The following is a 23,464-nucleotide window of genomic DNA, read 5'->3' as shown; positions in this document are numbered from 1 at the left end:
AATTTTTAAATTTTCCTCCGAGGGGGCCTAATTACAATTGGCTCATCAAAGGTCCACGGGAGGTTTTTGAGTTTTCTCCTTCACTTGGGTTAATTCGGTTTTCTGTCATTTGGTTTTCCTATGTGATGTATGTCAGTGTGATGATTTTAGGGTGTTTTTCTTTTGCAGCCGTCGATGTTTTGAACAGGAATGGCTGGTTTGGCCACTCTTACCTTTTTGGGCGGCAGGGCATTACTTGGCGCGTAGGACAGCTGATGTTCTGGGTTATGGCTTTTAGGTGGTCAGGCATCCTCTGCTTGTACTGCGTCAGCCGCAGTTTCGACAAGGAGGAAGGGGTTCGTCTTCTCCGGCTGGAGTGTTGTAGGTTTTTCTTACCTGGGGTTTTGGTCCTTTCAGTTAGCTTTCTTGTTTTCTTGTTTTTTATTGGTTTGGATGGCGGGGCGGTTTGTTAAACCTTTGTGGCGGGAAGTCGCTACCAACCAGCGGTCAGATGGGCATAAGTGGTCATTGTGGGGCACCCTCTTTAGAAGGACGGCAGGTGTGTCCTTACCTTGCGGTTGGACATTTAGACGTTCCCCTGCGGGAACCGAACATTTGCCAGAGAAAAGAGTGGTGAGTCCTGCACAATGCGGGTTATGCAGGGAGGAGGCGGGGTTTGGGTACTCCCCTCCTTGGTGGTTGGATTTCATCCAAGGGACTGGAGCTGGTGTCTTGTAGCGACTGGTCCTTTGCCATCCTCCAATATAAAATCAATTCAATTACAATTATAGTTTAAAGAACAGGTCAGCGATCAATAAATATCGTCTGACCTTTAACTACAGCTAACCATGTCCGTGTCGTTATTTTAGTGATAAGCTAGCTTAAAGAAGTGTTTATGTCAATCGCAATAAAATTATGGGCGCCTTAGATAAGCTGAAGGCTGCATAAGCCTGAGGCCATATAAGAGCCCAATTTTTTGTGATTGGTTGTTTGTGACTAAGCAGTTGCTAGGCAGATCAGTGTGTTCTTGGGTATTTTTCCTATAGGATTATAGGGCTGTCCATCAAGGGTTTAGGGGATGGTCTTGGAATAATATATAAGCCGTGGTCATGTGCCTCAGACTTCCTCTTGCCATTTTGGAATGCCCTCCCGCCCGCCCTGACTATATTTTTTCCTACATCTTGTCTTTCTCGGTGGGCTCTTGACAGCCAGATTGGCGGAAAGTCGCTACCAACCAGCGGTCAGATGGGCATAAGTGGTCATTGTGGGGCACCCTCTTTAGAAGGACGGCAGGTGTGTCCTTACCTTGCGGTTGGACATTTAGACGTTCCCCTGCGGGAACCGAACGTTTGCCAGAGAAAAGAGTGGTGAGTCCTGCACAATGCGGGTTATGCAGGGAGGAGGCGGGGTTTGGGTACTCCCCTCCTTGGTGGTTGGATTTCATCCAAGGGACTGGAGCTGGTGTCTGGTAGCGACTGGTCCTTTGCCATCCTCCAATATAAAATCAATTCAATTACAATTATAGTTTAAAGAACAGGTCAGCGATCAATAAATATCGTCTGACCTTTAACTACAGCTAACGTGTCCGTGTCGTTATTTTAGTGTGTCGTTATTTTAGTGATAAGCTAGCTTAAAGAAGTGTTTATGTCAATCGCAATAAAATTATGGGCGCCTTATATTGTAAGTAACATATGTGCTGGTTACCTTACCTTGGGGATCAGCAGCGCTGTGTGTTTCACAGCCACCGTTGCACCGGGAATCAGCATTCAGCTTCACTCTTCCTTCCTAAGCCCACCTCCAGATTCCCATTAGCTAGTGTCACAGGAGCCTGGAGGTGGGCTTATAGAGAACGGAGAAATGAAGCCGAATGCTGAGTGCCAGCTGTGATCCACAGCGCTGCCAATCCCCCGGGCTAAGGCGGCCAGTACATATATTAAATACAACATTACATGTATGTTTATGGGATCTATTTACTAAGCCAGATATGGATAAAGTGGAGAGGGATAAAGTACCAGCAAAACAGCTCCCGTCATTTTTAAACACTGCTTGTAACATGGCAGTTAGATGCTGATTGGCTTGTACTATCTCTGTCCTGCCAAATGGTCAATGCAGGACACTCCGGAATTAAATTGGAACTTTTGACACCCTAGGCCTGGATGTGATTCATTTCCATCATGACCTGTATGCCCCACTGCTACTAAGTTCTCTTGCCAACCAATATAAAGATTTTGTTATGTGGCGACATTGGCCAGTGATTTCCATCCTCTTTAATATTATTAGAATATTACAAAAACAGGACTTAGCATACACTTGATATAGTTTCTATAGGGAAGGAGACATTTACAATTACTGGGAAGCGCAGTACAACTGGACTCTGAGCTTTGTATCAGGAATTGTAGCACACGATGACAACATGGCCGACGCATTAAGAATTCAGCAGCACAGTGAACAGATTGGGAAGGTCTCTGGACATTACGAGAGATAATTGCTTTCAGTCTGATGCAGTGTGTAGAGTGTACATATGATTTAGGGCCTAATTTTGTGTTGTGCGCAGTTCTGAATGCGGATGGATTTCAAACAATGCTAATGTAACTACAGTATACATAAGTTTTGTACCGTCCTTTTTTTATTCTGTGATTTACGAAGATGCGTATGTTCACTATGGTACATGCGCACTTTTCTACATGCGACTCAGTGGTGTAGTATGTTAATCCGGCGGTTGGGCTCCTGGTGGCCAGTATACCGGTGCCGGAATCTCGACTGCCAGCATACCGGCAACTGGGCGAGCGCAAATGAGCCACTTGTGGGCTCGCTGCACTCGCCATGCTGCGGGCACGGTGGCTCGCTACGCGCGCCGCGCTATCTATTCTCCCTCCAGGGGGGTCGTAGACCCCCACGAGGGAGAAAAACTGTCGGTATGCCGGCGGTCGGGATTCCGGCGCCGGTATGCTGGTCGTCAGGAGCCCGGCCGACGGCAAACTGAAGACCACCCGCGACTCAGAATATGTCCCCTAATGTGACAACAGTGCAGCGTTGTTATTTCCCATCCTCCAGGAGAAGTCGCTGTGCTTCTAGAACATAGGAACAGGCAGATTGTTCTACGACAGGTCTAGAGATGGTGTAAAGTGAGCATTTCTCTGATCCCATTGAGTAAATAAATTGCATACTATAAATTCAAGTATACCTTCCATTCCCAATTTACTGACTTAATTAGTTCTCTGTTCTTTCAATAATAAATTAATCTTAGGAATGAAGAAATCTGCTCCATGCCAGATATAATCAATTCTAACATTACTGCTCCCATAATTAACTTTTTAATTGAGCAGATAAGTTTTGCCATTTCTAGATATTGAAACTTCTCTCTTTAGCACAAAAAATATTTACTATTGTAAGCTGGTCAGTTATCCATTTGCAGGGACGCATTCATGGAATTCATAATTCAAGGGAACCGTGATATAAATGAGTCATAACACAATGGCCACAAAAAATATTTCATCCTAAAAAATGTTTAATTTCAAAGGGAAATTCCACCTTTAAGGAACTTTTTATTAATGACCTAAAAGCCTGCAGTGGTAACAGAGGAATTAAAAGTGAATTTTACCATTGAAGTCATGTTGGGGCAGCACCTCCGGAACTACTTGCTTATCTCAGCGGCAAATCAAGTATCTGTCCTCCGCATTAGTGTCCATTTGGCAGCACATTCACACTGTCCAAGCAGCGGAGAGAGATCCATCTCCAGCAGATCGGTTGCCTATAGCCTGCAGCGGCTAGTGTCATCCGAAGTTGGCATTCACTATCATGGCTAATTCAGAGTTTGATGAATTGGCCCAGATTAATGTCTGTAATCTACAGTGTTGGTTTGCAATATCGTTGATATCTCTTGTGTTAGGGTGGTTACACACCAAAATGACTGGTTAATCAGGCTTATGGTTGGGGCAATTTCCTTTCGCCCCGCACCTTCCAAGATTGCCGGTACACACTAGATTATTTAATGAATGATAGACTGACATCTCATTCTGTACTTCATTACACTGAGCGGCGCTGCATATGATATCGTCTGATTGACCATGCATCTGTTGCTAATAGATATGCCCTTGTCTGCCCATTTTTAAATAATGTTCCCTTGACCCTCTTCTCTTGTGAGTTTATCAGTTTATCAGTTCACTTGACCTTCAATACTACCTGAATACTGACCATACCCAAATTGACCTCTCTGTCCTTTTCTCTTACGTCCTAGAGGATGCTGGGGACTCCAAATGGACCATGGGGTATAGACGGATCCGCAGGAGCTTGGGCACACTATAAAGACTTAAACTGGGTGTGAACCGGCTCCTCCCTCTATGCCCCTCCCCCAGACTTCAGTTAGACTTTGTGCCCAGGAGTGATGGGTCACACACTAGGGGAGCTCTACAGAGTTTCTCTAAAAGACTTTATGTTAGGTTTTTTATTTTCATGTAGACCTGCTGGCTACAGGCTCCCTGCATCGTGGGACTGAGGGGAGAGAAGCAGGACCTACTTCTTCTTAGTTCAAGGGCTCTGCTTCTCGGCTACTGGACACCATTAGCTCCAGAGGGTTTGATCACTTGGTGTGCCTAGCTGCTTGTTCCCGGAGCCGCGCCGTTATCCCCCTCACAGAAGCCAGAAGAAAGAAGCCGGGTGAGTATTGGAAGAACAGAAGACTTCAGTGACGGCAGAAGACTTCAGTAACGGAGGTAACTCGCAGCGGTCGCGCTGCGGTCCATGCTCCCACACACCAACGGCACTCACAGAGTGCAGGGCGCTTGGGGGGGGGGGGGGGGAGCGCCCTGGGCAGCAAGTTACTGGTTTTCTTAATAAGTCTGGCCTTTAAAAGCATTTCGGTGCCTGGGCACCATATTTCACTCCCCCGCCAGCATGTTTTAGCGCTACGCGCCTTTGATCCCCCGCCGCCGCTTACACGGGTGCAGGGTGCTGGGGGGGGAGCGTTCTGGGCAGCAAGTTAGTTTGTTTTTTCAGGATGACAACTGGCGCTGCCAGGGCTCCATGTACCGGACCCCCGCCGGCGCGTTATAGCGCACTGCGCGCCATTTCTCCCCCGCCGCCGGCTTCCATGGGTGCAGGGCGCCGGGGGCGGGGGGGGGGGGGTTGGCGCCCTGGGCAGCATATATATATTTAACGTAATGGTATATATATTATGTGTTTTGAGGGTCCCGGGCGCCACATGCGATAACCCGTTTGCCTGGGGTGCAGGGCGCACGGGGGGGGGGGGGGGGTCGCCCTGAGCAGCATTGTTTCTGAGGGTATGTAGTGTTTTTACACTATATACAGGGCCTGACCTGGATATATATAATATGGTGAAGCTATAGCGCACCGAGGGGGGTGGGGCTTAGCCTCACACATACAGTCAGCGCCATTTTCTTTCTGTCCCCGCCAAGAAGTTTGTAAGGCACAAACAAGGGGTGGGGGGGAAGTGTTTTAGTGTTATGTTGCACTTGTATAACACTAGTTGAGTTAGGAATGACCATGAAATCATTCCTGTGTGTCATTTTAGTACACTTGTGTCGACAGGCGTCAGTGTTCTGTTGTAAACACCTATGGGGTTCCCTGTCGGCATCGCCGACGTACGTGGGTACTCGCTACAACATAAAAGGTAATATTATATGAGGCACAATGGTATGAGGGTGATCCTGTCGACACCGACTGCTGTCGCTGGGGTAAATGGACATGCTGTATCTGACTTATACCTGTGTATATACAGTTATACGTTGCATCTCTCGGACCGCTTGGGGTCGCAAGACGGTAATTTTGCCTGGCTACTAATCCCTGCTGTTGACGAATTCTGGGGTTTTCTGTCGACTATAATGTTTCCTGGTAGATCCACAACTGGGGCTTTTCAGTACATGGTCATACACGTTCAAACCATATTAATGTCACTGGGGACCAGAAGGCTCAGGACAATCCGATTATATGTATGTTATATATATATATATATATATATATATATATATATTTAGGATATGTGGCTATATGTGTATTACAATATGTAAATTCATATTATGATTTATAATGAATACTGAATTAATAGTATTTCTTCGCATGTGCTGGTCGCTCTATTGATGAAGCTCTCGATCGGCCGTGACTCACACCCTCTCCAGAAGTCCGAAGGGTTTTTCCTGTTCCGCCACGCATGGAATATTGTGAAAGTCAACGACTGGTCGACATGGAGCCCTTCCTCAAAGGATCGTATACAGGAAAGCTAAGTGATATTATTTTCTATGCTGTGAGGGTTTTGCGTTACAGCCACGTGAGGGAGTGTTTGTGTTCGGTAAGTCATAAGATAGATTTACCCTAAAGAGCGAGGGAAGGTTCCTTATGTTGGATCTTCTCTATAATTTGCAGCAGATTGCCGTACGTATACAGGCAGTATGGCCAGGGGACGGCTGAGGTTGATTCCGAGAGTTACTGGAACTTTTCCCTGGGACGGTGTACCGCTGGTTAGGGGGATGCCTCAGTTCAGCCGATCTCGGTGGATATTCCTGGTAAGTCTAACTTCGGGAGTTAGATTCCCTGGCAACAGGTGGTGACGCATTCTTTTGGGGGATGCAGTCATTTTAATCGGTTAAATACAGTTTTTTGTTTCCCTTTTTGTACAGCCTGTGAAGGGTGGAAAGGTAAGAGTTCTGCAGCCTTGTTAGGTTCGCAGAAGAGGATGTCATTTCTGTTCCTACCACATACGACACATGTCGCAGGGTCTATATAGCGGGACCCCGCTCCGGTGAGGACTCAGTTACTACTTTCGTTAGTCTGGGGATAGACTAGGACCGGTGAGTTATTTATGGAATCCAAAGGGGAACATTTTGGATTACTGATGTTTCCCCTCACTGGTTTTCTAATGGATATTGCCGTTTCCCCTCTGGAAGGGGAAGTAGCACGCGGCGCCATACCAGGGGTGTGTCAGGTTCGGGCCTTGTCCTCCTGTCCCGGTTATATAAAAAAAATAAAAAATAAAAAAATGTTTTCTTGTGTTGTTCTACGCATTCAGATTACCTGGAGGGATAGCCAGGATTGTCTTGGCCATTTCACTGGAGTGATGGTAGTATGATGGTTTTCTCGCAAGAGTAAGAGCCATTGTTATTCTGTACTGAGATGTTCCCCTGCTTGAGGCGAGGTCAAGAAACAAGTGGTCCAAATCGTTGTCTCTATGATTGTTCTTCAACACAGGGAAGGGCTGTTGTTCCCAACGATACAGCTGTCGAAGGTAGTATCAGGGTAGATACTGAACGGTTGAGGTTCTGTGTTTTCCTGTGGACAAGAGGTCTGAGGATTCTGAGTCGGGTCAGATTTGTGGTGCCACTCCATCAGTATGTTCTGTTGATGAGAAAGTTGGGTGCGGCCTAAGAGGCCTTTTCGGTGAGCAAGTCGAATGCCAGAGTGGATTTCAGGGGACCTGTTGGGGTTGTGGTCCGGGTCTCACCGACACATGCACCGGAATATAGTTCTAATGGCCAGGATATCACTCCTGTGGTGTCTGCTCAGTTCCCATCTCCTAGAGGGACGAAGGTTCGAGATCCAGGATTAGATCCTGGTGTCCATGTATGCAGATAGCCGAGGCTGGGGAGTAGTCCTTACATGGGAAGTATTTCCAGAAGAAAAGGTCAAGCTGAGAAGCTTGTCTACAATAAGCTTTTTTGAATTAAGAACGGTTTTCAACGAACATTATTCTTCGTGATCTGCCCGTATTAAGTCTTTCGGACGACTTGACAGCAGTGGCGTAAGTAAGTCGCTAGGGCGTAACAAAGACCGGAGCGCCATTGGCAGAAGCTGAAATGGTTTCCCTGAGTGGAAAGACTGGTAAAGGTGATGTTAGCAGTCTTCGCTCCGGACGTAAACGAAGGAGAAATAGATTTCCTCTGCAGACGCCCTCTCCATCCGGGAGAAAGACTGTCGTCATCGAGAAGTTTCACAGTTGTGACAAGTCTTTGAGAAGTGTCTCAATTGGGCATGTTGGCATCTCGCCTCAACGAGAGACCTCAGGAATAGGATTCCAGGTCAAGGGTCACTTGAGCTATAGCGGTGGACGACCTCGTGACGCCTTGGATGTTTTCAGTATATGTGTCCCCTCCGCTTTCACTCTGCGGAAGGCGATGAAAGTAAGAAGAACAGAGGTTCCTGCGATCTTCATTGTTCCGGTCTAGCCAAGGAGGGCTTGGTATCCGGTTCTCCAAGATTTGTTCATATAAGATCCCTGGGCTTTTCCTCTACGCGAGGAACTGTTACAACAAGATCTGGGCGTGTATCAGGACTTACCGCGGCTGCGTTTGACGGAGTGGCGGTTGTATGCCTTATCCTAGTCCGAATGTATATTTCCAGGGGGGTCATTTTCCACAACTCTTCAGGCTAGAAAAGAAGTACCGGAATAGCCTTACCACAGTATTTGGCTTTCAGGGCAGTTTTGGCCTTATGATTTTTCTTTAAAAAAAAATAAAAAAATTTGGCCACCTTTCCGGAAGTTCAGACTTTCATGAAATGTGTGCTGCACATCCAACCTCCTTTGTGCCCCGTTGGCACAGTGGGATCTTGAAGTGGTGTTGAGTTCTTGTGTCTCACTGATTGGAACCTTTATTAATGGTTATGTAAAATTTTCTCTCTTGGTGAGTGGTCATGCTTTTCCCTTTTGGGCGACATCGAGGCGGTTGTCGGAAGTAGCGGCTTTGTCTCACAAGAGCCATGTTTGATTTTCCAAGTGGATAGGTTTGAGGACGCGGATAATAGTTCTGCCAGAAAGGGTTTTCGGTGTTCTCGGAAAACCTGCCTATTTTGATGCCTGTGGTAACTTCAGCATTGGCTGCTTCAAAGTCTCTCGATGTAGTCAGGGCTTTGAAGATTTATGTCGCCAATTGGGCTCAGTTGGGGGTAACAGAGGCTCTGTTTGTCCGGTATGCTCCCAGCGTGCTTGGGGCGCCTGCGTCTCTGCAGTCTGTTACACGCTGGATCTGTGATACGATTCGGCGTGCTAGCTCTACGGCTGGATTGCAGTGAACAAAGTTGGGGGAGACCCATTCTATTAGGTAGATGGGCTCCTATTGAGTGGATGCCCGAGGCTTCTCGGCGGGTTAACTTTGCCGAGCGGCTACTTGGTCGGGTTTCAAACACCTTTGCTAAGCTCTACAAGTTTGATACCCTGGCTGATGGGGACCTCATGTTTGCTCATTCGGTGCTGCAGAGTCGTCCGTACTCTCCCGCCCGTTTTGGAGCATTGTTATAGACCCCATGGTCCTTTTGGAGTCCCCAGCATCCTCTAGGACGTAAGAGAAAACAGGATTTTTGTACCTACCGGTAAATCCTTTTCTCCTAGTCCGTAGAGGATGCTGGCGCCCGTCCCAGTGCGTTCTATGTCTGCAGTATTGATTTTGGTGACACTTTGTGGTGTTTCTTATCTTTCAGGCTATTGCTGAGGTTGTTCATACCATGGCAGGTGTTTTCTTATTAGTGGTTGGGTTGCCACACGGGTGGTGTTACATATTCTCTCAGCATATGGCTGTATGGTTTTCATACCGTGGGCTGGTATTCTGTTGAAATCCATGTCTTGCGGTATGTTCGTGGTGTGAGCTGGTATAACACTCACTGTGTTTAATTTATAAATTCTTTCCTCGAAATGTCCATCTCTCCTGGGCACAGTTTTCTAACTGGAGTCTGGGGGAGGGCAATAGAGGGAGGAGCCAGTTCACACCCAGTTTAAGTCTTTATAGTGTGTCCAAGTTCCTGCGGATCCGTCTATACCCCATTGTCCTTTTGGAGTCCCCAGCATCCTCTACGGACTAGGAGAAAAGGATTTACCGGTAGGTACTAAAATCCTGTTTTTACCTCCTGTCTGTCCAACATCTGGCTCTTGGATGACATGACACTTGCTCACACTCAACACATCTAAAATTAAAGCCAATTTCTTAAAATCTAAATCTCTCTGCACATGTTACATCTGCCCCACCTGCAGTGCAATATGGTTTTGCCCATTAGTGTGCTATTTTAGTTTGCTAACAAATCTTAATAACCCCCCAAATCCCCAAGCTTTATTATGGTGAGTGAGGAGCCCCTGGGATTTTTATTTAAACAATGTGGTCATATGCCACATGCACCCCAGATCTAGGAGAGGCGAGTGAGGTGAATTAATACCTTTATACAGGGTGTCCCATAATGACGGGACACATTCATTTTTAATTTACAAGAGAATTGGCACTTGCCCATCTATAAAATGTATTGCATTTCAAAGTCTGACTTAGGGACTTAAGGGGGGTACTCAGGGCTGTTTCTAGCCAATTTGACTCCCAGTGCGAGATTTAAAAATGCGCCCCCACATGACATAAAAAAAGTGCGCCCTCCCCCCCCCACACACACACCTAGATTTTTTTTAAAAACTTGCGCGCACACCCAGCAAGGGGGCATGGCCTCATCTAAATGGGTGTGGCCTCATCTGAAAAGACTACCTCACAATCCAGGTTTTGACCCTGCTCCAACAGATCACGACCACCACAGGAAAAAAAAAATCTACCATATTAAGCCCCACACAGTAATGCCCCCTGCACCATATTATGCCACACACCGCAATGCCCTTGATACATTAAATCCCCACACTACGGCAGGCAAGAGTCCCCATTTCACGCATTACGGCAGGTGTCCCCATTTTACACATTGAGAGAGAGAGAGAGAGAATACTTACAGAGGCGATTACCGCTCTTCAGCCCGTCTCACCAGTCGCTCCTCGCGCCGGCCTTTCCCTCTTCCTAACTTGGATCCCCCTCTGTACTCCGCTCGGGGGGGGGGGGGGATTTCGCGGAGTGACGGGGTTGCGTCGTGACGTAACTTCGCAACCGCGTCATTCCGTGAAACTCCGCCCCTTGAGCGGGTTACTCGGGGAGAAATAGGAGGGGGAAGCAGGGAGCCACAGGTAGTGCCACGGCGGGCGCCCAGTGCGGTTGCACTGCTCGCCTGCCCCAAGAAACGGCCCTGGGGGTACTCACGGAGCGATATGCTAAGCAATCTGACTAGATTGCTTAGAATATAAGCCTGATCGCTCCGTGTGTACCCCTTACAGCGATAGCGATGTGCAGCCCCGCGCATCGCTATCGCTGCTGCTAGATTGGCCTGCCGTGCAGGCCAATCTAGCGGGTCGCTCACTTCACCCGCTGGGTGAAGTGAGCGGCCCCCCCGTCACCCCCTGCACGCTCAGCACACATCGCGCTGTGCTGAGCGGCGGGAGAGATGTGTGCTGAGCGGTTCGCTCAGCACACATCTCGCCCCGCATCGGCCCGTCTATATGGGCCTTTACTGTTGGTCACCTTTCCAGGACAGTGATCCCTAATGTTGCCCTCACCTACATGCTGACTAGACTGACCAAAGACAGACACATGCCCACGTGGGACTGATTGTGCATGCTTTGACTGAGCAGAGGAGCTCTCACCCACTGGCTGACTACTCCCTGTGGGGATACTAGAGGGAAAGGTTACGTTTGTATATATACTGTATGTACATATACATATAGTTATAGCGGTATGCAGTTAAAATACTGCCCGTCGGGCTCCCGGCTGTCTCAATACCGACGCTGGGATCCTGACATGGGTGCTATACCGCCACCTTAATACCGGCGAAGTAGGTCATTCTCACTCTGTGTGCATTAATATACTTCAGGTCCAGGTCAGAAAATGTGTCTTTGCCAGTTTGTGGTAATAATAGGCAACTAAGTCAGCGGTCACTGTGTACATGTGTCTGTAGGCCATGTTTGCTTTGCACAAGAACAGCTCATGTGGATGTAAACATAATTTGCAATTTTTCACTTTTACATTTTCGTTCTTCAAAAAGACACATATATATAGGCACAGTGATGTCTGACTGTAGAAACTTTTCACACTTCTACATTTGTGCTCTACATTGTAATGATTCCCAGTATTTGTGTGAAATAAAGCCTACCCGTATGAATCATATGTCTGTATAATTCATAATTGCCAACTTCTGTGCTGCTCTCTCCGGGAGAAAGCAGCCCGGTCTGCTCAGCTGGGGGACGGTGCGTGGGTGTGACGAGGCAAAGGGGGCGGGGTGGAGGTGTCACTAAATAATGGAGGGGGCACGGGGAGCGTGGTGGCCATGATTGCATCATTGTAGTCACGCTCCCACTCTACAATGTCGAGATTACCATCATTATACAGTAGGGGGCATGGCTACAATGATGCAGTTCAGCAAGAATAGCGTCATCGACCGCCCGGAATGCCCACTTTACGCACTAAGTGGGCAGCTGGGCAGGGGGGCCTTCGAAATCGGGAGATTTACCTGCTCTTCCGAGGGTGCGGGAGGGCCACCCGATTTTCGGGAGCCTCTCGGCCATTCTAAGAGAGTAGGTAAGTATGCTATAATTGTTGTTTCCCTTTCACTCCTTAACCTGCAGCATTTGCGCCCATCTGCTACCCCTAGGTCAGTAGATGAGAACGAGTAATGTGATCTGTCTACTTCTGATATGTAACAATAGCGTACATTATATGTAGTTATATTAATATACCTAACAATAGAAATAGTGCTTGAGAGTTATAAAGTGTAGAGAGATAAACTACTAACCAATCGTCTCCTGTAATTTTTCAAACAAAGCCTGTAACATGGCAGTTAGGAGCTGATTGGCTGGTACTTTATCTCTCTCCAAGGCTTAGTACATCTCCTCCATAATCTATAAGCATGAAAATCATATCTGTGCCACATGTGAATTGGTCCCTAAAAATGGATGTAACACAAATGAGTTTATGAGTTACATATTTCTGCTTTCATGAAAAATGCTGTGCTTACAGTAGCACCCAGAAAAGGAAAGCCCTGGGGAACATGTGCACCCCAAAGCAAGATCCTTATTTTGTGCTTTGTGTCTGCATCCGATGCCAAACACTCAAATTACATTGTCACTATTGGGATCCTGTAGCATATATGAGTGCTACAGGACCAATATTATGAGGGTGACTGACATGGCTCCATAGGCATGGGCATAACTATAGTAAGTGCTATGGGGCCCAAAGGCTTAGGGGGGCCTGGACTCAGATTAAGTTGCGTACCAATTTCCCAGATTTTCCTGCTAGCAATTCGGTCTGATCTTTTGACCATCCTTTGATGTGTGACATTATATTTTCAGTGAGAGTAGTGTGTAGTGGATGTTATAAAAGTAAGGGGGCACTGTAATGTGGCATAATTTGAACTGAAGGCCGCCGTAATGTGGCACAATATGTACTAGAGGGCACTGTAATGTGTCATAATCTAATCTTCTGATTCTAATGTAGAGGGCACATTATGAGATGGAGGCACTATAGTGTGGCATATGAACTGCGGCACTGTAACATGGCACAGTATGAACAGGGGGCACTGTAATGTGACAGATATGAACTGGGGACATTATGTCATAATGTGAATTGGGGGTACTGTGTGGCATAATGTGTACTGACTCCACAGTGTGACATCATGTAAACTAGGGCACTACGGTGGTTCATAAAATATAAAAGGGCACCACTATGGGGCATAATATTAACAAGGGCACTACTATGGTTCAGAAAATAAACCTAGGGCACTATCAAGGGGCGTATAATTAATAAGCATAAGGACAGGGGCCCCTTCAATATATTGCTATGGTGCCCACAAAGTTCTGTTTACACCCTTGTCCATAGGCCTGTCCCAATACTGCAAGCAGGCTAAATGCCTGGAAAGGCATTGCGTAAAAGCCTCCTAGTACTAAAAAGACTCCCATTCAATCGCTTGTACAAGATAGTATCAACATTGGGATGTGACAACCCTCAATGTGGTATGGAACACCCTCTGTGTTGTGTGACCTCATCCCGTTCTCATATGTACACAGCTGCATTGTCAGAAATTCTCGGAAGTATACCTTTCAGCTGCAGAATTATTAAGATATTATAAAAAAACTAATACAATTTTTATATATATATATATATATATATATATATATATACACGACCAGACAGTAGTAGGGAAATTGATGGAAACACTCTTGAAAGAAAAAGTTGTAGATTATCTGGGGGGAGGGGGGGGGGGGGGGGGGAGATCATGTCAAACAAATGTTATTGACTTTTTGGACTCTGTGACTAAAGCAATAGATAAGGTGTGCGTGTGTGTGTGTGTGGGGGGGGGGGGGGGGGGGCATAACTATAGCTTATATAGACTTTAGTAAAGCTATTGACACTGTTCCACATCCCAGACTTTTAAATAAACTTGAAAAAATAGGATTGGATACTAAGATAGTTAAATAGATAATATCTTGGTTGGGAAACAGAGAGTTGTAGTAAATGTAGTGCATTCACAGGAGGGAAATGTTACCAGTGGAGTACCCCAGGGATCTGTTCTTGGACTAGTGATTTTTAATACCTTTATTGGTAACATTACAAATAGTACTGAGGGAAAAGTAGGCCTTGTTTGCAGATGACACAAAGGTATGCAACAGGGTAGACACACCAGGAGGGGTAAAACAAATGATTGATGATCTAGGTAGACTAGAAGATTGGTCAAGAGCGTGGCAATTACAGTTAAAGGCCAAAAAATGCAAAATCATGCACTTGGTTCTCAAAAATCCAACAGCTAAATATAATATTGATGGAACTATACTGGAAACTACTGAGGAGGAAAGGGATCTAGGAGTCTCTATTTCAGGTGACTTAAAGGCAGATAAGCAATGTAACAAAGCAATGAGGAAGGCTAGTCAGATGCTTGGTTGCATAGGGGGAGGAATCAGCATCAGAAAGAAGTAATAATCACTGTATAAGTCATTGGTACGGCCTCATCTAGAATACTGTGTTCCATTCTGGAGGCCATTCTTCAGAAGGATAATAATCCACTAGAGATGGTACAAAGAAGGGCAACTAAAATGGTGCATGGCCTACATCACAAAACTTACCTGGAAAGACTAAAAGATCTTAACATTTATAGTTTGGAGCAGAGAAGGGAAAGGGGGAACATGATAGAAACTTTCAAATATATCAAGGGTTTTAACAAGGTTCAGAAGGGAGACATTCTTTAAAGAAAGAAAAATATTAGAACACGAGGACATGCACTGAAATTGTAGGGAAGTAGGTTCAGGGGAAACTTGAGAAAAAATTACTTCACAAAAAGGGTAGTGGACAAGTGGAATAGCCTCCCAGTAGAGGTGGTAGAGGCAAAGACAGTAGAGCAATTTAAATATGCATAGGAAAGACATAAGGATTGCTTTACAAATAAATAAGTATCAAATAGTGTTTGAGGTAACAATATGGTTAAAAAAGGGGCAGAGTAGATGGGCCAAGTGGTTCTTATCTGCCGTCATATTCTGTCTTTCTCTGTAACTCAGCAGTGCTGTAGCTTCTATCCCCTGAACTGTTTTAAATTCTTCCACTTGAGCAAATCTTGACTTGAGCCATGAAGTGATTTAAGTTGAAGAAGCAGTACAGAGCTGGTGATCTACAGTGATGACTGTACATATATCTTTAATAAAACAATAACAATAATATAAGTTGTGTGGCATTAAAAATAAAGCACATACAACACACATTATTGTTATAAAAGGGAGTATTTCCTCAATGCTTGATAAACAGGCTCCCCCAACATGTGTGCTGGGGGTCATAGTAACATAGTTAATGAGGTTTAAAAAAGACAAAATGTCCATTGAGTTCAACCTTTATTATAATTCTAATCTGTATGTAACAATAGTTTAACTATAATTACCCAGATAAAGTTAAGTTATTAAGGCTAAATAACAACTTTAACTTGTGCTTTTTCTACAACATACTCTCTTTAAATGCTATGTCCTTGGATAGTTCTTTCAGTTAGGAATTTATCTAACCATTTTTAAACATACTGACTGAGTCCACCATTACTACCTTCTCTGGCAGAGACGGTCAACCTATTAATATATCAGGTGAAGGCAAGCAATTCCCTATCCTTGACAAAAACAACTGTTTTCTCCAGCAAAAGTTCCTGTTTTCTTTACCTAAAATCACCATTTAAGAATTGACTGCTGCTCATGGATCGATCTGTTGGTTGGATCAGGAAGCTGTTGCAATGGATTTTACCAGGAAACATACCAAAAACATCACACACAACACTGTTGCCAAACTAAGGCCGGGTACACATAACAACGGTGTGTTTCCCAGCCGACCCGACGCCCGATGGACGAATATATATCAGACGGCCATACGCACTGCACGAGCCGGCATAATACTGTGCGATATAACCTTTCATCTTGTATTCACCTGCGTGATGCCGTCAGCCGGGCGGCCCTTCAGACATACAGCACATCAGATGGGATGACCCCATTGTCGACGCACGCGATTGAGGGTACACACCTCACGATATAGACAATATATCGTTCTGAGCCATGTTGGAGCAATATATTGTTAAATATATCACCCAGCTTATTGAGAGGTTCAAGAAGACTACAAATATTACAGTCCATTCGGTCATCCACATACAGTACATCAACTGACGACTGTGTTCATTTTTCCTATATACAGTATGAATCTTCCGTATGTATGGAGACCTATAGGCCACCATGTATATTTAATTTGTGCCCCAAATCTAGTTTCACAGTTCCACTGCCCCCCAGAAAGATATCTGCTGTTACCTTATTGCTCAGGGCCTGCATCCATAGAGTATTTCCCCTTTACCAGTGGTGTAGTTAGCACTGTACAGTGACGGGAAGTGGGCAGTACGTTTAGAACAGGCCTGGCCAACCTGTGGCTCTCCAGCTGTTGTAAAACTACAATTCCCAGCATGCTTTGCCACAGTTTTGCTATTAGGGAATGCTAAAACTGTGGTAGAGCAAGCTGGGATGTGTAGTTTCACAACAGCTGGAGAGCCACAGGTTGGCCAGGCCTGGTTTAGAAGATCTCATACATTTAGGCATCACATCACGTGCTGTTCTTGGCACACAGAACTCACAGTAGGCAAAACAATGCAAAAATTTAGATTTAATTTGTTTCCAAAATTTTAAAATAGCTTTTCAAAATCATGAAAATTAAAAGACAAATTGAACAAAAAGAAGCCTCATATACAGAGACACATAAATTAAACAGCTTATATTGCAGACAAGCCAGAGTGTGTATAGATTACATATATACAGTTATCTTCTGTAAACAAGGCATTTGTACATTTTTACATTTACAAAAAAAGCTCATCACTACCATAGGATACAATAATCCAAATAGGACATAAAGGATTTGATTTACATTTTTTTTAATTTCTATATTTTTTTTAACTGTACAAATTCTCTTCATAAAAATATATCTCTGTACAAAATAGTCTATTTATTCTGTTTGTCCTTTCCATGGGTTGTACTGTATGTGGGTTGCAGTGGGGGAGACCAGTAGCTGAGCGATGAGCTGTTTAGCTAGTCCTGATAATGTTTGCATTGCAGACTGTAGGAGTTGGGAGAGGCCAAGGAGAAAGTAGCATCATGAGTATCCGGAACTAGGTAAGTTTACCCCCCTGCATGTCTGATGTTCCACAATCTGCTCAGCTGTGTTGTGCAAAGAGCATAAAGCACCAATATGACACGTTGTTAGTACATATTATTTACCATACGTTTGCTGCTAAATGCTGTGTTTTTGCCTGTTTAGAATCATTAAAGTTATTGGAATTTGTAAAGCACAAGGATTAAAATGGCAGCTACAAACCTCCCAACATGTCACTCAATGGCCATGTCATCTTTATATATTCATTGGTCTTTGCTAAGGAACACTTTGACATCAGCCATTTTATTTATCCTCAACAACAGGCAGAAACACCTCTAAAGTAAAAAAGGGCCTGATTAAGAGGCAGACGCAGTTGGATGATGCGTTTTATACTACGCAAGTGTCTGAGTAGTGGCGCTGTGCATGTAGCCCAATGGCTCAGTGATGGCGGTCGTACTGTGGATCAGGATGCAGAGTGACTGACAGATAGCGGCCATTTGTGTGTGGTACAGTGGGTGGCTACTAAACACAGGCATGTCACCATCATTTTGGGGGGCATGTTGAGCCAGCAGCTGTGTCTCCTTACACAGTTTCACTGGCCCGGCGTCTTACTTGTGACAGACATTCTGGACTACCACAGGGTTGGTCAGAGGTCTGAAGGCGGGACCGATGTGCATCCGATGGTGCGTCTCTGTATGCAAGCAGCAGATCTGAGAAGCCGGAGGTGGGCATCTCAATGCAAATCACGGCAGCTGCAGCATTTGCATAGCTTCTCTGGTCTGCAACACACAACGGCGCTGCAGTGACGGGCATTGTGTCTACTTCTGAATCAGGCCCAAAGTGACAGTAACCTGTATATTTATGTCTTAAAACCATTTGCTCTTAAACTAAAATATATATATATTTAAAATACATAAATATATATGGGTTACATTCAAACTTTTTTCATCTATTCATTATCTTGTTGTCAAGTGCAATAAAAGTTGCTACATATGACCTGTACAGCAAATCCATGTGACACTACAGTACATACAGTCACCCGGTCGGCTGATGGTACAGTTGCCACCAGAACCGCCGGCATACAGAAGACCACCCCCAGAAAGGTGTCATTGCACAAAATAACTCAGCAATGCATTGCAGGGGGAACCGGGGCTGTTCATGGGGTTATACAAGTCATGCCTGCACACCTGTAGCATTCACAGAGGTGTATAGAGAGGCAGACATTACCTCTGTCACATTGGACTATGAGTATTCTATACTTAAAGTAATTATTAGTGTTATCGTCCTAGTTCTACGTATGTGAGTGAACACTACAGTTTCTGAGTTCTCTATATAAATTTGGTATGATTGTTCTCCTGAAATCCTATGTTTTTATTGCACGTTCTTTTGACTGCTTCATTACCAGATTTATTGTTACATAGGAGCAAATGGAAATAATCATTGTTTAGTTAACAATTAATGCTTGTACCTTGACAACATCAGGGTACATATTGTATGTATGTATGTATGTATGTATGTATGTATGTATGTATGTATGTATGTATGTATGCTATGAAGTACTATAGAAACAGAAGAGGTAGTCAATGGTTTTATCATGAATAGTAGCATAGTAACATCCACCAGGCAAATAGGCAATAATTTAAAATAAGAAAATAAATGTTTTTATTTCCCAAGTTAATCAATTTAAATATATTAACTTGAGAAATGTTGCGCATCCAAACTGGTTGTATTTATAATAAATGTGATTTCCTGATAAAGGGCATACTGGTTTTGGTAAAACACATAAAGTTTGGCATATGTGAAAGACAGAGGCCAGGTGTGAGTACCTAATCATATATTACACCGTGTTATAATGTTGTGGATTTGATGTTGCCTGGTATAACATTCAAAGACTTGAATTTCATTCATTGTCATTGGAGAAGGTAATTTACTACTTGCTGTGACACTGCACCACATGACTAGTCTCACTCTGTCAGTGGCTCACAGAAGAACATTCATATGGTCAAACAAATGTATTGAGATGACCATAAAATGGCTGTGTGTATCAGGGGTTTTTTCCATATAGTCTCTCAACTTTGATAACATCCTGATTTTGGTAAGGGTCTGTCTAGTTTCAGTAACCTCTGCACAAAACACCCTCTACCAAAAATGCAGCAAAATAATACTGAGAATAGACCCAAAGGAACCTGCAATGCATTGCTCACAAAAACCTCACACATCCAACTAACTCAACATGACCATTTGAGGTAATGTGGCCAATCGTTTCTAATTTATCCATCGGAAGGTGCCAGTCTACCTATGTGCTCAGTGACCAATAAGAAGGGTTAGTTTTGAAACAGAATAATTGGACAGCTCTCCTTCAAGCGTTGGTTGAACCGTTGTCTGGTTGAAGACTTGCACACCAACCTGGGGTTTGGGGTGTAAGGCGGCGCTCCCCCTTCCCGCCAACGCCACACAGTCTGTTATGTGCTGCAGGGATCAGGCGGAGAAGAATGGAGGAAAAGCACTTTTTGGAACTGGTTCTTTGCAGAATAAAAATATGTATATTTATATATATAGATTTGTTTATATCCACTCCCAGCCAACGTTGCATGTATACAAGTTAACTATAAAAGCACTTGCACGGTGTCCCTGGAGGATAAGGACCTCTGGAGGTGGCAACCCTGCCACTTGTGTTGAGATTCCCAGTTGCCAAGGCTGCATGATACTCAGACTGGAGTAGAGTGAGTTTGCCAGTCCGCTGTTGGCATTGCTTCTTAGAACATGGGATATTCTCCTGGTTTCTCCTGAACCCCCCAGCCTAGCACACTTTGGACGTCATCAAAAAATGGAGTGGCTACAGGTGGCACTGGTGATATCAGCTGCCAACTGATGATATGCAGGGCGAGGGAAAGACTGGCTGGAGACTCCAAGTATAACCGTTTCACTGTATAAAAAGTAAAAAAGTGTTTGTGAGAAGACTCCAAGCAAATAATATATATAATAAATCCCCAATCAAAACCTAAATAAAATATTTGTAAACATTTCAGATGATGATAACAACTATTATTCTTGAAAAAAACAGTCTACATATACACTTAAAATATATTCCTAATTTCCCATCTGTCTGAAGGCTGTAACTGTCTCCATCATTTCACACTTTCTGTGAGTGTGACATCAGATTTTTTGCACAGATGTCACATGAATGAGCAGAATGTTCCATCTCATGGACTAGTAGAGATGCTTTAGAGCTGTGTATAGGGGTTTTGATTATGAAATCCCAGCATTTAAAATCCCAATAGCAAAAATCACAAGTACTTAACACACTATCTCTGCTACTTGCTGCCACATTACCTCCTGCCACCTACCACCACACTAATTATACTACATGCTGCCACATTACCTCTAACACCTAGCACCAGACTAATTATACTACATGATGTCACATTACCTCTAACACCTAGCACCAGACTAATTATACTACATGCTGCCACATTACCGCTAACACCTAGCACCACACTAATTATGCTACATGATGTCACATTACCTCTAACACCTAGCACCACACTAATTATGCTACATGCTGCCACATTACCTCTAACACATAGCACCAGACTAATTATACTACATGCTGCCACATTACCTCTAACACCTAGCACCACACTAATTATACTACATGATGTCACATTACCTCTAACACCTAGCACCACACTAATTATACTACATGCTGTCACATTACCTCTAACACCTAGCACCACACTAATTATACTACATGATGCCACATTACCTCTAACACCTAGCACCACACTAATTATACTACATGCTGCCACATTACCGCTAACACCTAGCACCACACTAATTATGCTACATGATGTCACATTACCTCTAACACCTAGCACCACACTAATTATACTACATGCTGCCACATTACCTCTAACACCTAGCACCACACTAATTATACTACATGATGTCACATTACCTCTAACACCTAGCACCACACTAATTATACTACATGCTGCCACATTACCTCTAACACCTAGAACCAGACTAATTATACTACATGATGTCACATTACCTCTAACACCTAGCACCACACTAATTATACTACCTGCTGCCACATTACCTCTAACACCTAGCACCACACTAATTATACTACATGCTGCCACATTACCTCTAACACCTAGCACCAGACAAATTATACTACATGCTGCCACATTACCTCTAACACCTAGCACCACACTAATTATGCTACATGATGTCACATTACCTCTAACACCTAGCACCACACTAATTATGCTACATGATGTCACATTACCTCTAACACCTAGCACCACACTAATTATGCTACATGATGCCACATTACCTCTAACACCTAGCACCACACTAATTATACTACATGATGTCACATTACCTCTAACACCTAGCACCACACTAATTATACTACCTGCTGCCACATTACCTCTAACACCTAGCACCACACTAATTATACTACATGCTGCCACATTACCTCTAACACCTAGCACCACACTAATTATACTACATGCTGCCACATTACCTCTAACACCTAGCACCACACTAATTATACTACATGCTGCCACATTACCTCTAACACCTAGAACCACACTAATTATACTACATGATGTCACATTACCTCCAGGCTCCTATCACTGCATCACACTAATTATACTACATGATGTCACATTACCTCCAGGCTCCTACCACTGCATCACACTAATTATACTACATGATGTCACATTACCTCCAGGCTCCTACCACTGCATCACACTAATTATACTATATGATGTCAAATTACCTCCAGGCTCCGACCACTGCATCACACAAATTATACTACATGATGCCACATTACCTCCAGGCTCCTATCACTACATCACACAAATTATACTACGTGATGCCACATTACCTCCAGGCTCCTACCACTGCATCACACTAATTATACTACATGATGTCACATTACCTCCAGGCTCCTATCACTGCATCACACAAATTATACTACATGATGCCACATTACCTCCAGGCTCCTACCACTGCATCACACTAATTATACTACATGATGTCACATTACCTCCTACCACTGCATCAAGCTAATTATACTACATGCTGCCACATTACCTCCTACCACTGCATCACACTAATTATACTACATGATGTCACATTACCTCCAGGCTCCTATCACTGCATCATACAAATTATACTACATGATGTCACATTACCTCCAGGCTCCTATCACTGCATCACACAAATTATACTACATGATGCCCCACTACCTCCAGGCTCCTACCACTGCATCACACTAATTATACTACATGATGTCACATTACCTCCTACCACTGCATCACACTAATTATACTACATGCTGCCACATTACCTCCTACCACTGCATCACACTAATTATACTACATGATGTCGCATTAACTCTAGGCTCCTACCACTGCATCACACTAATTATACTACATGATGTCACATTACCTCCAGGCTCCTACCACTGCATCACACTAATTATACTACATGATGTCACATTACCTCCAGGCTCCTACCACTGCATCACACTAATTATACTACATGATGTCACATTACCTCCAGGCTCCTACCACTGCATCACACTAATTATACTACATGATGTCACATTACCTCCAGGCTCCTACCACTGCATCACACTAATTATACTACATGATGTCACATTACCTCCAGGCTCCTACCACTGCATCACACTAATTATACTACATGATGTCACATTACCTCCAGGCTCCTACCACTGCATCACACTAATTATACTACATGATGTCACATTACCTCCAGGCTCCTACCACTGCATCACACTAATTATACTACATGATGTCACATTACCTCCAGGCTCCTACCACTGCATCACACAAATTATACTACATGATGTCACATTACCTCCTTCCACTGCGTCACACTAATTATACTACATGATGTCACATTACCTCCTACCACTGCATCACACTAATTATACTACATGATGTCACATTACCTCCTACCACTGCATCACACTAATTATACTACATGATGTCACATTACCTCCTACCACTGCA

At 44.2% G+C, this 23,464-nt stretch overlaps 1 protein-coding gene and 1 long non-coding RNA gene across 6 annotated transcripts in view; one reads left to right on the top strand and one right to left on the bottom strand.

Annotated features, from left to right (window-relative positions):
• The window catches only part of LOC135033758 (uncharacterized), a 138,288-nt gene that overhangs the window by 111,132 nt on the left and 3,692 nt on the right, over window positions 1-23,464 (top strand). For all 3 annotated transcript variants that reach the window (XR_010229107.1, XR_010229113.1, XR_010229101.1), the window contains exon 3: window positions 17,375-17,431. This is a non-coding gene — a long non-coding RNA (uncharacterized LOC135033758). The remainder of the gene's footprint in view (window positions 1-17,374; window positions 17,432-23,464) is intronic.
• LOC135033722 (CUB and sushi domain-containing protein 2-like) overlaps window positions 16,978-23,464 on the bottom strand; it is a 1,450,369-nt gene continuing 1,443,882 nt past the window's right edge. For all 3 annotated transcript variants that reach the window (XM_063954204.1, XM_063954205.1, XM_063954206.1), the window contains one exon: window positions 16,978-20,337. The gene's annotated coding sequence lies outside the window, so the exon portion shown is untranslated. The remainder of the gene's footprint in view (window positions 20,338-23,464) is intronic.

This window comes from Pseudophryne corroboree, chromosome 2 (assembly GCF_028390025.1).
Source record: "Pseudophryne corroboree isolate aPseCor3 chromosome 2, aPseCor3.hap2, whole genome shotgun sequence".
NCBI classification, from domain to species: Eukaryota; Metazoa; Chordata; class Amphibia; order Anura; family Myobatrachidae; genus Pseudophryne; species Pseudophryne corroboree.
Note: the sequence above shows the minus strand (reverse complement) of the source record. Positions and strands in the feature narration are given on the sequence as shown.